This window comes from Berghia stephanieae, chromosome 4 (assembly GCF_034508935.2).
Source record: "Berghia stephanieae isolate SIO BIC M18660-M18661 chromosome 4, UCSD_Bste_1.3, whole genome shotgun sequence".
In the NCBI taxonomy this organism is placed as follows: domain Eukaryota; kingdom Metazoa; phylum Mollusca; class Gastropoda; order Nudibranchia; family Aeolidiidae; genus Berghia; species Berghia stephanieae.
The window spans coordinates 25,236,212-25,249,280 of record NC_088363.1 but is presented as its reverse complement, the minus strand read 5'-3'; positions in this window follow the sequence as shown (position 1 = coordinate 25,249,280).

The following is a 13,069-nucleotide window of genomic DNA, read 5'->3' as shown; positions in this document are numbered from 1 at the left end:
AAATGTTTGTGTCCAAAAGAGTTGGATATACCGTTCGAGAAATCATGGGTTACTGAAACTTTTTCATCATCTTTCTCATGGTCGCTTTCGTCGTCTTCATGTTCATCGTTACTATCACCACCACCACCACCACGTCTACCACCACCACCACCACCACGTCTACCACCACCATCATCATCATCATCATCATCATCATCGTTGGATATCGAGATTGCTCACACAAACACATGATCACATTGAAAGAAGAACTTTTCTTTAAGTCTTTGAACACCCCCCTTACAGTTCTGATATAGCTTCAAGTGACTTTTTCCTTTTCTTAAGACTTAAGAGACACCTCAAGGAGAGAAATGTTGACAGTGATGACGTAGTTCAGGCGGAAGTGAGTCGACGGTGTCGTGAATTCCTCTTCGACGCAATGCAATAACTGGTAACTCTTCGGGGATGGTAACCATGACTATGCTGAATTTTTAAATGATCAACGGAAAGGACATAACCTAAGCTTTGTTTTGATAGCTTTGTCAATTTCTTATCTATTACAGTTTTGAAAATATATGAGCGAGTCAAGACTTTTTTTTTGCGAGTGATGCTCAGGATCTGTGGGTCTGATTGTTTTGGTGACAGACAGATATTTATTTAAGATGGTTATGACTGTACTACACCTTATCAATAAAACAGTAAATCACTGAATGTCATAGACGGAAAGAGTAGGCTACTCAAATAGTATGAATGGTTTGCCGATGATGCTCAGCTCCACCGAAGCAAAAAGTCACGAGGTAAAATGTCACAATGAAATTGTTCGTGACATTTCAACTAAAATTACGGAGTTCATGAATGGAGTGGTGGGTTACTGACTTGTAATGACATTGCGTATTATATGTACGTCATTGGGGTTAACTTTAATTGTGACCCATTGACTCGAAATAGGGAAGAAAAGTTGTAAAGTCACATTTTGTACTTTTCCGGTTCCGAAATCCTTGGAAATAGGTATGAACAAGTCCTTCGGATGACTAATATAAATAGGTTACACAATGAATCATAAGGTGGCATAACTATTTTAGATTCAGGTGTTTAGACAGACTCTTAGGTAGGATTACGGGACGTAAAAGGGCGAGGATGAATGATCTTTCTTGACGACCAGCATATATTTAGACTAGAAAATAAGATGCCATCACTCTGAAACCAGAAGATCCATTACACAAAATATGTATCTGGTCCTCCGGAAAAGTGGTTTTAACTTCCAATGAGATTGGAACTAGTTTTTTGAAACCACACGTTTGTTCCCTATTGCTATCAGCTATCCGGACCCCATTCCACTCTATGTGGCACCATTTCATATTACCTTCCTTATATCAGACTCTTCTATACTCCAGTCGGGTCCTTCATCGGACCCGGAGCCGGAATTTATCCCGGTTTCTATATCGTAAAACGGACATTTGCGTTTGTTTTCTACACTTTGTTTTGAATCGGACTCTAGTCTTTCGCAAGGCACTTTTCGCAGGATCTTACAGATCCAGCTGCCCAACTATTGCTAGATGGACAAGGGGCCAGAAAAAACATCAACCTCGCCCGGGATTGATCTAGGTCCCTTTGCGTGTAAAGCGATTGCTCTACCAACTGAGCTAACCCTAATTGGCATCATTTCATAGATAGCATGCGTTTGGCTAAGAAGCTCACAACATTGCCATCCGGAAGTATAACGGACCAACACACAAAACTAAGTGTAACCTTGAACTCTTTTTGTCTGGTTAATACAGTTTAGTGAAAATTACTCATAAACGCGGTTGGCAAAAAGCAATAACAAAGACCCGAGTGACGTCAGCTTCATACTATCTATACCTCATATTGGACTCTTTCGCACACCACTGACCTGCTAAAAAAAGGTTCACAAAAATATTATTATCACTAAACGCGGTAAAGTAGAGTTCAATGAAGGAAACTAAAAAAGGATTAACCAGTTAACTGCCGTACTCTGCTAAGACACGTATTTAAAATTTTGGCCAGAAAACCCGTCCCTCAAATATCAGTCGATTTAAAAGACCCCCCATCTTGGCAAAAACTCTCATACCTGGGACTTCGGGAGGTATTTGAAGGACGAGATTTCTGGTCAAATTTTTAAATACGCACCTTACCATAGTACGGCAGTTAGCTGGTTAAGAGCCAAATTATGACTTTCTAGGCAATGCGTTGTTGTTCAATGTTCCCATGAACTTGAGAATGGAAATGGAAATGAATGAATAGTGATTATTGAGTCGACAAAATCGATCATGTGATTTCTATGCAAATCACCGTGATCACCTCAACACCTGCATCGATGATCAGAGGGTCATAAATCGATACGTTTTTTTTTGAAGTATTTGATGACTCGCATTTTATTCTCATTCCAATTTTAAAGTTTTATTTCATGGTTCACAAGTCACAAAAAATGACCAATTAAAATAATGGAAGTAGCAAGCAATGAGAATTGATGCAGTCATCTGTATTTATGTGTTTGTGTGTGTGTGTGTGTGTGTGTGTGTGTATGAGTGTGTATTATGAGTGAGGGTGTTATGAATTGGTTAAGTGAGGCATGTGTGTAAGTGTATGTGTGTGTGAGTATATATGGTTAAGCGAACGAGCATATGGAGGGCGAGAGAGAGAGAGAGAGAAAGAGAGAGAGAGAGAGAGAGATAGAGAGAGAGAGATAATAGCTAATTAGATTGATAGATAGAGAGATACACGTAGATAGATAGATGGATAGATAGATCGATAGATAGATAGATACAGAGAGAGAGAGAGAGAGAGAGAGAGAGAGAGAGAGAGATCGGGATTCAGAGAGACAGACAGAGAGAAAGGGCGAACTAAAAGATAGAAAGAGAAAGATCAAATAGAATATATAATTGAGAAATAGGCATGCGATGTAATAATGATATGCTTTATGTGCGTGTGTGTGTGTGTGTGTGTGTGTGTGTGTGTATGGGGTAGGGGGGAGGTGGTATTGTTTACGAGAGCGAAGTTGAGAATACACGAAGATAGGGGAGATAGAAGGAATTTGCTGCATTATGTTTAATGCTACATAAAATGAAAAAAAGTGGAATATAAGCTTAACTTTTTAATTCACAAGGATAAATTATGTTGATCTAAACGTTTTTGGCGATCTTCTTTGTCTCGATGGGTCATATTGATTTGTTTGTTTGTGTTTACCATATTCTGTGTGCATTCGATTGAGCCGGGTGTCTTCGAGTTTATTGAAATGCAAATGAATTAACAACTGAAATAGAGAAAATGGATTGATACCTGTCAGACGCGGAATAAACATATATATTGTGCGACTGTGTGGTCTCGTAGTATGACACTCGCCTTCGGATCGGAACGTCCTGGGTTCGAGCCTCGCTCGGCGCATAGTTGAGTCCTGGAAATATGCTCTTTGCTCACATTCTCTCACGGTACTCAGGTGTAAAATGAGTACCTGGCCGTTAACAGCGTTGTCTCTGTCCGAATAAAATGTAATATCGCTTAAAGGAGTGTTGTCCCGTCTTATATATTGCTGTTGGTTAGGGACCCCTTGTAAAGCACTTTGAGCACGTTTAGTGGATATTGCTCTATATACAACTAATCAATATAAATAATAAAAGAACACAATTTGATAGTTAAGCTTCTGGAAAACCCTGCGAGATCTGACATGTAAACGATCGGGGTTCCCGATAGCTCAATGGGGATGATCTATATTACTTTTCCATGTGCTCGAGGTCATTGGTAACATTGCAAAATGTCTCAAAGTGACCCACATAGTGAAAAGTGTTCACACATTTTGATATATCTAACATCACGATTTGTCATTTCGTTCAGTTTGACACATGGGTATGTTTATCCCTTTCATAAACACAGCAGCGTGTTTATATTTATTGAGAAATGCCCAATCGTTTTATAGCAACAAATCATGTGATCCATGTGGGACAAATTTATGAATATAGATCGCTCCTATTGGTTGAGCACTCGCTTCACACGCAAAGGGACCGGGTGAAGTCGAGTTTTTTTTCTCGATCCCCTGTCCATCCAGCGGTGATTTAGGTAGCTGGGTCTGTTAGATCTGGAGGAATGCATTTTGCGATAGACTAGAGTCCTATCCAAAGGATTGCGATAGACTAGAGTCCTATCCAAAGGATAGCAAGCAATTGCTATTGTCCATTTCAAGCTGTAGAAATCGGGATAAACTCCGGCTCCATGAGTTCGGCTGGCCTACTTTCTTGTGTAAATGATCGGAAAAGCAGGTGAAACTTACGTGATGTAAAGAGACAAATCGATGGCCCTTCTACAAGCAGAAACAGCCTTGTAAACTCATAGCCTGACACCGACCAAAAAATGACACCAAAAGACAAGTCCACGACGATCAGAACAAAACAAATCGTGAGTTGTATTCAATAGCACAACCATTGGGATCATAATTTGTTTCCTTGAGCACTACTAACAATAACGCACAAGGTACTGACCTAAAAATAACTTCAAAAGACAAGTCTTTGTTTCGGGCGATGAAACGGAGGCTACGGTAAAAAGCGACATGAAAAAAATGGACGTCTGATAATGTCTGTCTGAAAGTGGCGCTCTATTCAAAATAAGATTGAGGCAATCACACACCTAAACGAGACTGCGGTAAAGAATCGCATATAATATTATAATTTGTCACTCAAGTTTCTATGACATGTAAAACGAAAAGAAATGATTTCCTTTAAAAAGACTGAAAACAGGTGTGGCTCTACGTATACATATCTGCAGGTCTGATTACCTAAACCAAAAGGGTAGAAAAGTCGTAACGGCATACCTTCCTCTTTTCCGGTTCAAAACTCATTGGAAGTGTGTATCCAGTTCTCCGGACAATGATACGCGAACAATGAAAATACAGTGGCATAACTATTTTAGTAGAAGGATGTATAGGCAGATTCTCATGATTCCAGGCGTAAAAGAGCGAGCATGGATGGTCTGTTTATTGACGACCAGTATTTATCTAGTCTAGAAAATAAGAAGAAGCCGCAAGATCAGTTGCACAAGCCAATCCTCCGGAAGACTGGCTTTACACTTCCGATCAAATTGGAACCGGTATTTTGAAACCACACTTTTGTTCCCTATTGTGGTCTCGATTTAACATTTTTGTTATAATGGACAATATCTTGCGTTGGTTTGAGAGTATTTTCATTACAGTAATGAGCCCATAACAATAAGAATTATCAGACCTGCAAATAAATATACGTCGATGTAGCCAAATTTAAGTTTATTTCAACCGTACTATATTTTTTTTAAAACACATTGTAAAACATTTGGCCAGAAAACTCGTCCTTCAAATATCGATCGATGAAAATGACCTTCATCTTGGCAAAACTCCAATAAAGTTATTCAATAAATTCAATAAAGTTAAAATGAATGGAAAAATCCAATCACAAGACAAGGATACCGATCAGTTGGTCAATGTTATGAATGGTGTTTAGCTTGAACTAGCACAAATGCGTCACCTAAATTTCTTGCAGGGTCATAATGCGGCTATGTGGTCTCGTGGTATGACACTCGCTTTCGGATCGGAAGGTCCTGGGTTCGAGCCTCGCTCGGTGCATAGTTGAGTCCTTGGAAAAGACTTTTTACTCACATTCTCTCACCGTACTCAGGTGTAAAATGAGTACCTGGCCGTTAACAGCGTTGTCTTTGTCCGAAAAATTGTAATATCGCCTAACAGGCGTCATGTCTCGTCCTACATGTTAAATGTTGCTGTTGACCCCTTGTACAGCGCATTGAGCACGTTAAGTGGATATTGCACTATATAAATGCTCAATTTAATTTAATAATACAATCTTTTCTTTAACAATATTATTTCCCCCCATATTATTATGATGAGCGTTATTGCCCACCAAAGTGCGATTCATGTGAGGAAAGCATTGCTTAAGCAAATTGGTTTCGGGCACGAGAAACAAAAAACACATTCAGATGTACAAATTATATACAATGCCTTGCAAGTTGGCAACACTTTACCGTTGTACATTTTTACTATACCAATCCATATTTCCTTATATTTCACCGCATTTGTTTGTATTTAAAATGTTGAACAAAGAACACAATATTTGTAGAACTAATATTACACAGACATCCTTAAAAGTGAAGTGTCAAATTGCCTGAAGACAACATTAGAGAAAACGATTCTGATAGAAAACAAAACAAACAAACCAAAAACCAACTCCGAAAATGACATTGATGAAAACCGAGGAATTCAGTACAAAATGATTCAAGTCAATTACGATACACAAAACTTAATAAAGCTGAACAAAAAGACGTCTGATCAATATTGATGTTATTTAACAAAACACTTTTTTTTCATGTGGGGGAAAAAAACTTTCACCGATGATGAATTAAAATGACCCCAACACACCAAAATGTTTCAAACCTTGCGCTAAATAAGTCTCAAGTTTGAAAATTAAAAAACAAAACAAATTAGGTGTTATTTCAATCATTCGAGTAGAATTAAGATATCTGACCAAAATGAAGAAAAATTGTGATTATGAATAAAAAATGTGATTTGGGAAAGCAAAATACAGAATGCTCGTCGCTCGTAAAATTGTGTTCAAAGTAACAACCCTAAAATGGTCACGATTTTCGAACAAAATAGAAGACTTCTCGAGAAATGGAAAAGTAGTAAAATATTGATGGGAAGATAGATATCTCTTTTAAAATGAAATAGTACGGCTGAGCTAAACAATGCAAATGCAGCTGCTTTAATTTTTAAAAATAATAAAAATATAATTGAGCTTAATATAGCGCAATATCCACTAAATGTGCTCAAAGCGCTATACAAGGGTCCCTGGTCAACAGCAACATTTAACATGTAGGACGGGACATGGCGATATTACAATTTTTCGGACAAAGACAACGCTGTTAACGGCCAGGTACTCATTTTACACCTGAGTACCGTGAGAGAATGTGAGTAAAGAGCCTTTTCCAAGGACTCAACTATGCGCCGAGCGCGAGGCTCGAACCCAGGACCTTCCGATCCGAAAGCGAGTGCCATACCATCGACCACATAGCCGTAACCTGCTACTGCCGTACTCTGGAAAGACGTGTATTTAAATATTTGACCAAAACGTCCTTCAAATAGATAAATGAAGTTGACGTCACTCAGGTTTTATGCCATCCATGTTTATGAGTAATTCTCATTGAACTGTATTAAACAAACTATTTACGTCAAGGTTATACACCGTTTTGTGTGTTGGTCCGTTATATATCCAGATGGCCATGTTGTGAATTTCTAAGCCAAGTGCACTGCATCTACATCGATCGATTTAAATAACCCTCATCTGGACCAAAAACTCTGAAACCTGGGGCTTTGCATCATAACCATCACCACCACAATCACCATCATCATCATCATCATCATCATCATCATCATCATCATCATCATCATCATCAACATCACCATCATCGTTATCATCATCATCTTCATCATCATCATCAACATCATCATCATCATCATCAACATCATTAACATCATCATCAACATCATCACCGTCATCATCATTATCATCATCATCATTATCATCAACATCATCATCATCATCATTAACATCATCATCATTAACATCATCATCATCATCATCATCATCATCATCATCATCATCATCATCATCATCATCATCATCATCATCATCATCATCATCATCGGTGGCAGCAGCAGCAGCAGTAGTAACAGCAAAATCGTCCTCTCTACAATCTCAACTCTAGCCCTCCACAAGTTTACAATCAAGACACTGACACTCCAGCCCCACAGCCTGCTGCTAAACCGAAAACCTATTTCACTTTATGGTCAGTTCCGTGTCCACTTCATTAAGCGTCAATTTGATTGCAATCGTGTCCGTCGTCCGTGATTTCCGCCCCCCCCCCCCCCACCCCCAACCACTGTCCACCCGACTCATCAACCATCTACCACATCCTTAGGACATTGGACACCCAATCTCCGTGAGACCTTCATACAACTGGAAGGACTGACAACTTTACACACCATGATTAACATTATTTTTTAAATTTTAGCCGTAAAATCTTTACTTTAAAAATTGGTCAATTACAATGACCCCAAATTTATTTTTACAAGGTACTAATCGTGAGATTTTATGACTAAGACTTCAGCACAGTTTACAAGTCGAAGGTCATTAATCCATCGATTTTTGAAGTATAAGTTTTTTGGCAAAATTCCAAAGATGTGTTTTGCCATTGTGCCTGGGAACTGTACTGACAAATTGACCGAATTGATTATCAATGATAGGATCCGTAGATTGGGTGAAATCAACTACAGTCTCGTCTCCATAATCCGGACCCTTGTTAGTCAGATGTTTCAAACTGGCAAACGGAAATTCTCTTCCATGTTCTGGCAATTCTTTTTCTGACGGAAAACATTAACCTCAAATATTAATCAATACTTCTTTATGACCATCATCAATGACCTTCAACCTGTAAATAAGTTCCAAACCTGAGACTTCCAAACAGTCTTAAACTTGATAGTTCAAATAAGTCTGAGTTACAAGAATTTTTGACGTTAGAGCCATTTGAACCGATTAATATTTGACATGAAATTTTTATGGTCAAAATGAAAAAAATGGTTTGTTAGAGTTCGTCAGATCTGAGAGCGACTTTTTGCCTGCGGAATGATTGATAAATTGTTGCCTCAATAGCTGCATTGATAGAGCAAGGACTTGCCTCATAAGCGAAGGACCGGTTTCCACTCTCTTTAAATCGAATTTTCATCAGATCCTTTCGTCTACACCAGTGATTTTCAAACTGGGGTAGACGGTCCACCTTATGACCGCAAAGCTATTTTTGGAGGAACAGCGAAAAGGTTGGTCAATTTTAGTATCATGGATGAAGGAGTTTAAAACACATGACAGATAGTAATTTAATGCTCACTCATTTCATTAAGGACAAAAACCAAATTGTTACATAAAATGATTACTTTTCAATGAAATCAGATTCAGAAAAATTAAAATCAGCGAGTTTTATTATACACACTGCATCTGCTTGCCTATCAACATTTAGCGTTTAGGACACAAAACGTCTAAAATTTTAGGGGACCTCTGATTGGAAATATTTGAGATCCGATGGTCTATATATATATATTAGATAGTCATAAAGTCCGGCTCCATGAGTCTTTGGACTTATGAAATTGGTAATCCGGCCGGGTATCTTGAACATTTGATGAAATTTCCAGGAACCGAAGCGTTCGTTTTGATGAGAGGTGACTGTAGCGACCGACGTGAATTGATGAATGGATAGAGGATTGTCAAGGAATGGAGATGAGACAAAATGAAGCTGGGAGCAAATGAATGAATGAATCAAGAAGATGTCTGTGAATATAGTAAATGAATAAGTAAAAAAAAAATATTTATGTTCGCATTATCACGGATTTACCATGCTCAATGCGCTTCACATATCACCATTTATCCCACAGCAGGCCATGTGGAATAAGATTTCTATTTCACACAGGATAAGTCGCCTCTTAGCCATCCTATCTGAATCTAAGAATTTTACTGCATCCGTCACTGTAAATAGCCAGGTACTCATTCATACCTGATTCGAGTGGGGTAATGTATGTTAAATGTCTTACCCGAGGACACAACGTCGGGGCCAGACTTTTGTAATAATCATCATCCGTACTGTCATTGAACATGTTCAACATCGTTTGATTTTTTATCAGACGAGAAAACGGACCTTATGGCTCTAAGGGGCTATTTTTTAGTCCAACCGAGGCATTGATCACGTGATGTCCAGCGATTGGATGTTTCTTAATAAATGTAAATACGCTGCTGTGTTTATGAAAATCATACCCATGGGTCAATTTGAACAAAAATATCTATTGTGGCGTTGGATATTTCGAAAACTTTCAATGTGTTCTATTATGTAGGTCATTTTGAGCACACTTAACAATGTGAACAATATCTGGAGTACATAGAAAAAAATAATATACATCTTCCGCATTGCTCTGGCTTGTGTAGAAAAAATTGATATTATGGTTCTCCCAAAAACAAAGATCGACCCCATTGCTCTGGTGTGAATTGAAAAATCCAATATGATTCTCCCAAAATTAAAGATTAACCCCATGTTCTGGCGTGCGTAGAATAAATAATTATGATTGTCCCAAAAACAAAGATCGATCTTTATCCCTGGTTTGCATAAAAAGAATAAATAATATGATTGTCCCAAAACAAAGCCGTTTATCTCAACTCACCCAGTGTATTTGCTTAGTTCATTCGTTTCTTTTGTGGTCACCAAGTGTTATTTTATCGAAAGCTATAGAAGGTATTGATAGAGAAGGAAATTCGAGGAAAGAAAAGAAAAAATAATACAAAGAAAAATGTTTGCTTAAAACACGATATTATTTTTTTTATCAACTCACTTTGTATTTTGCCGACGTTCATTCATTTGTTGTCTGGGGCGTATTGAATGACTCAATTAGTGTGTTTTGGTTGCATAACTAAATCTGCTGCCTTATTTTTTTAGACGAATTCCGCCGTACACCTGCAAAATAGTTTGTTTTTTTTACATTTTCACCAGAATATTTTCACTTCGTTTATCTACCGATTGAAATAGTTCCAAACATGTCAGGAGTCTTAAAATCACGACTTTATAACATTTTTGAGTTTGCGAATTAATGACAAGTTTGGGACGATTTTATTGATCGATATATTAAGTTAAAGTTTTTTTGACCAAAATATGAAAAGGTGTTTTGTCGCTGCACGACAGAATTGCTCTGGCTGACAATGATTGATTTTTTAAGTGTACAAGATGACAATGCTTTCGTAATAAAATTGGTCAAAAAACTAGTTTTTTTCAAATATCAACGGATTAAAATAACCCTCATCTTGTGAAAACCTCTTAAACATAAGACTTCCTTGAGGACTTGTTAAAAGTCCCAGGTTTGAAAGTTGTTGACAAGATGAGGGTCAATTTAATCGATATTTGAAGGACGAGTTTTCTGGCCAATTATTTTATAAATGTATTTTTTCAGAGTTGGGAAGACTGGAGGTGTCGTGTCTACAATATCATTGTAGTCTTGTTCGTTGGCATTGAGAAATCAATGAGAAGCCCTCGAAAGACTCGCACTGTAATTCTATAAAAGAACGTAAGTAAAATTGAATGAAAAAATAAACATAATTGAAGGCAGAGAAAGTGCAGATCAGAGAACGGCAATGTGAGTGACGTACACACGCACAGACATATACATATATATATATATATATATATATATATATATATATATATATATATATATATATATATATATATACTGGTCAAAACGAAAAAGAAACTGTGCATCAAACTTAAGTGTAAAAATTCGTAAATATCACTTATTGTAGATGAATGAAATTTTCCATTTAGAAACTTTGTCTTATCAGTAAACGATTGGTGTATTATTTTTCATATTATCTGTTATGATTTACGTGTTTCCTCATGCACGTGAAAACCGTCACTCAGCAAAAACGATGTTTCTATTTCAATAGCGGGTATGTCCACCGTTGTCATTCATCACATTTTGGTATCATCGGCGCAGGAATGATATCAGGTGCTGCATTTGCCTCTGGGGAATGTTGTTCCATTTTTTCACCATTAGATCAGCCAACTGTTGACGGTCACGTGGTTGGTTGTCTCGCATACGTAACCAGCTCTCTGGCGTGTCCCAAACATGCTCTATTCGTGATAGGTCTGGTAAAATGGCAGGCCATGGCAGCACATTGATTTCTTGTTGACGTAAATACTTCACAACATTTCTAGCGACATGTGGACGGGCGTTGTCCTTCTGGAATATAATGTCTGGACCATGGGTGATGATGTATGGTTCCACATGAGGAAGTATAATCTCACTGACTGTAACTGTACCCTGTGTTATTACAAGCTGTGTCTTGGCATCGTGTGAAATACCTCCCCACACCATGATGTTGCCTCCTCGCATCCTATCTCTTTCAAGAACACGGCAATCAGCACAACGTTGTTCGGGTCTTCTATAGACCAAAATGCGTCCGTAGTGACACTGTACGCAAAATCGGGACTCGTCAATGAATTATGCGTTCCCTGGCCTACCTCGCTTTTTCGTTGTCGGTGGTTTGGTGTAAAGAATTGGTCTAATTGCTGGTCTCCGTGGTCTCAGATTATTTTCTCTCAGTCTGTTTCGGATCGTTTGACCAGTAATGTTTCTCAATCCAGGAATGTTCCTCGAAGTCCATTATGCATCGAGGAACCGATTTCGTACATGTGTGAGTAAACTGTACCTGTCCTGTATAGTGTTTGTGACATGTGGTCGACCTGTCCGTGGCGCATCAACTGTTGTTCGAGTCATGTTAAAAAGCCCAAGAAGTCTAGATAAAGTGTTTCTGTGTACGTTGAAACGGTTTGCAACATTTGCGACTGACTCACCGACTTCAAGCATCCCCATCGCCATATTCCGTTCTTTCGGAGGTAATCTCGGCATGGTCTAAATCAACAAGTAAAACACAAATCTCGTTTTTACTTTCAAAATTGAGGTTTTTAGCTGTTATTTCACCAAACTACACATCAAACACACTTTTTGATCGTCCAACATAGCCACGTGGCATGTGCACGAGATTATCGAATTTTCTAGTTTACCTGGCCATAATAACAGCTCCCCCAAATCACCAATTCACACACATTTATAACGATAACTACCTTCTCCTTTATCAATGTTGTGAGCTGTTTTCACCTTAGTGGACTTTTATTAAAAGTTAAACAATGCACACTTTCTTTTTTTCATGACAAGTTTATATATATATATAGGGCGATGTGGCCGAGTGGTTAAGGCATTGCACTGTGACCCGGAAGGACCCAGGGTTCGAGCCCCGCTTCAGGCACTTTCGTTTTTTTCCTTGTGCAAGATTATTACCCCTCCCCCTCCTCCCGACAATGTCTTATGATGTCGGGGCCGAAAAAAAGGCATATTAAAAAAAATTTATATATATATATATATATGCTCGATCAGTAACTTTGAGCATGTCCGGATTAAAAAAAAAGCAATATGTAGTATAATTATTCTAGTATACACTGCTTTAACTCTCATATT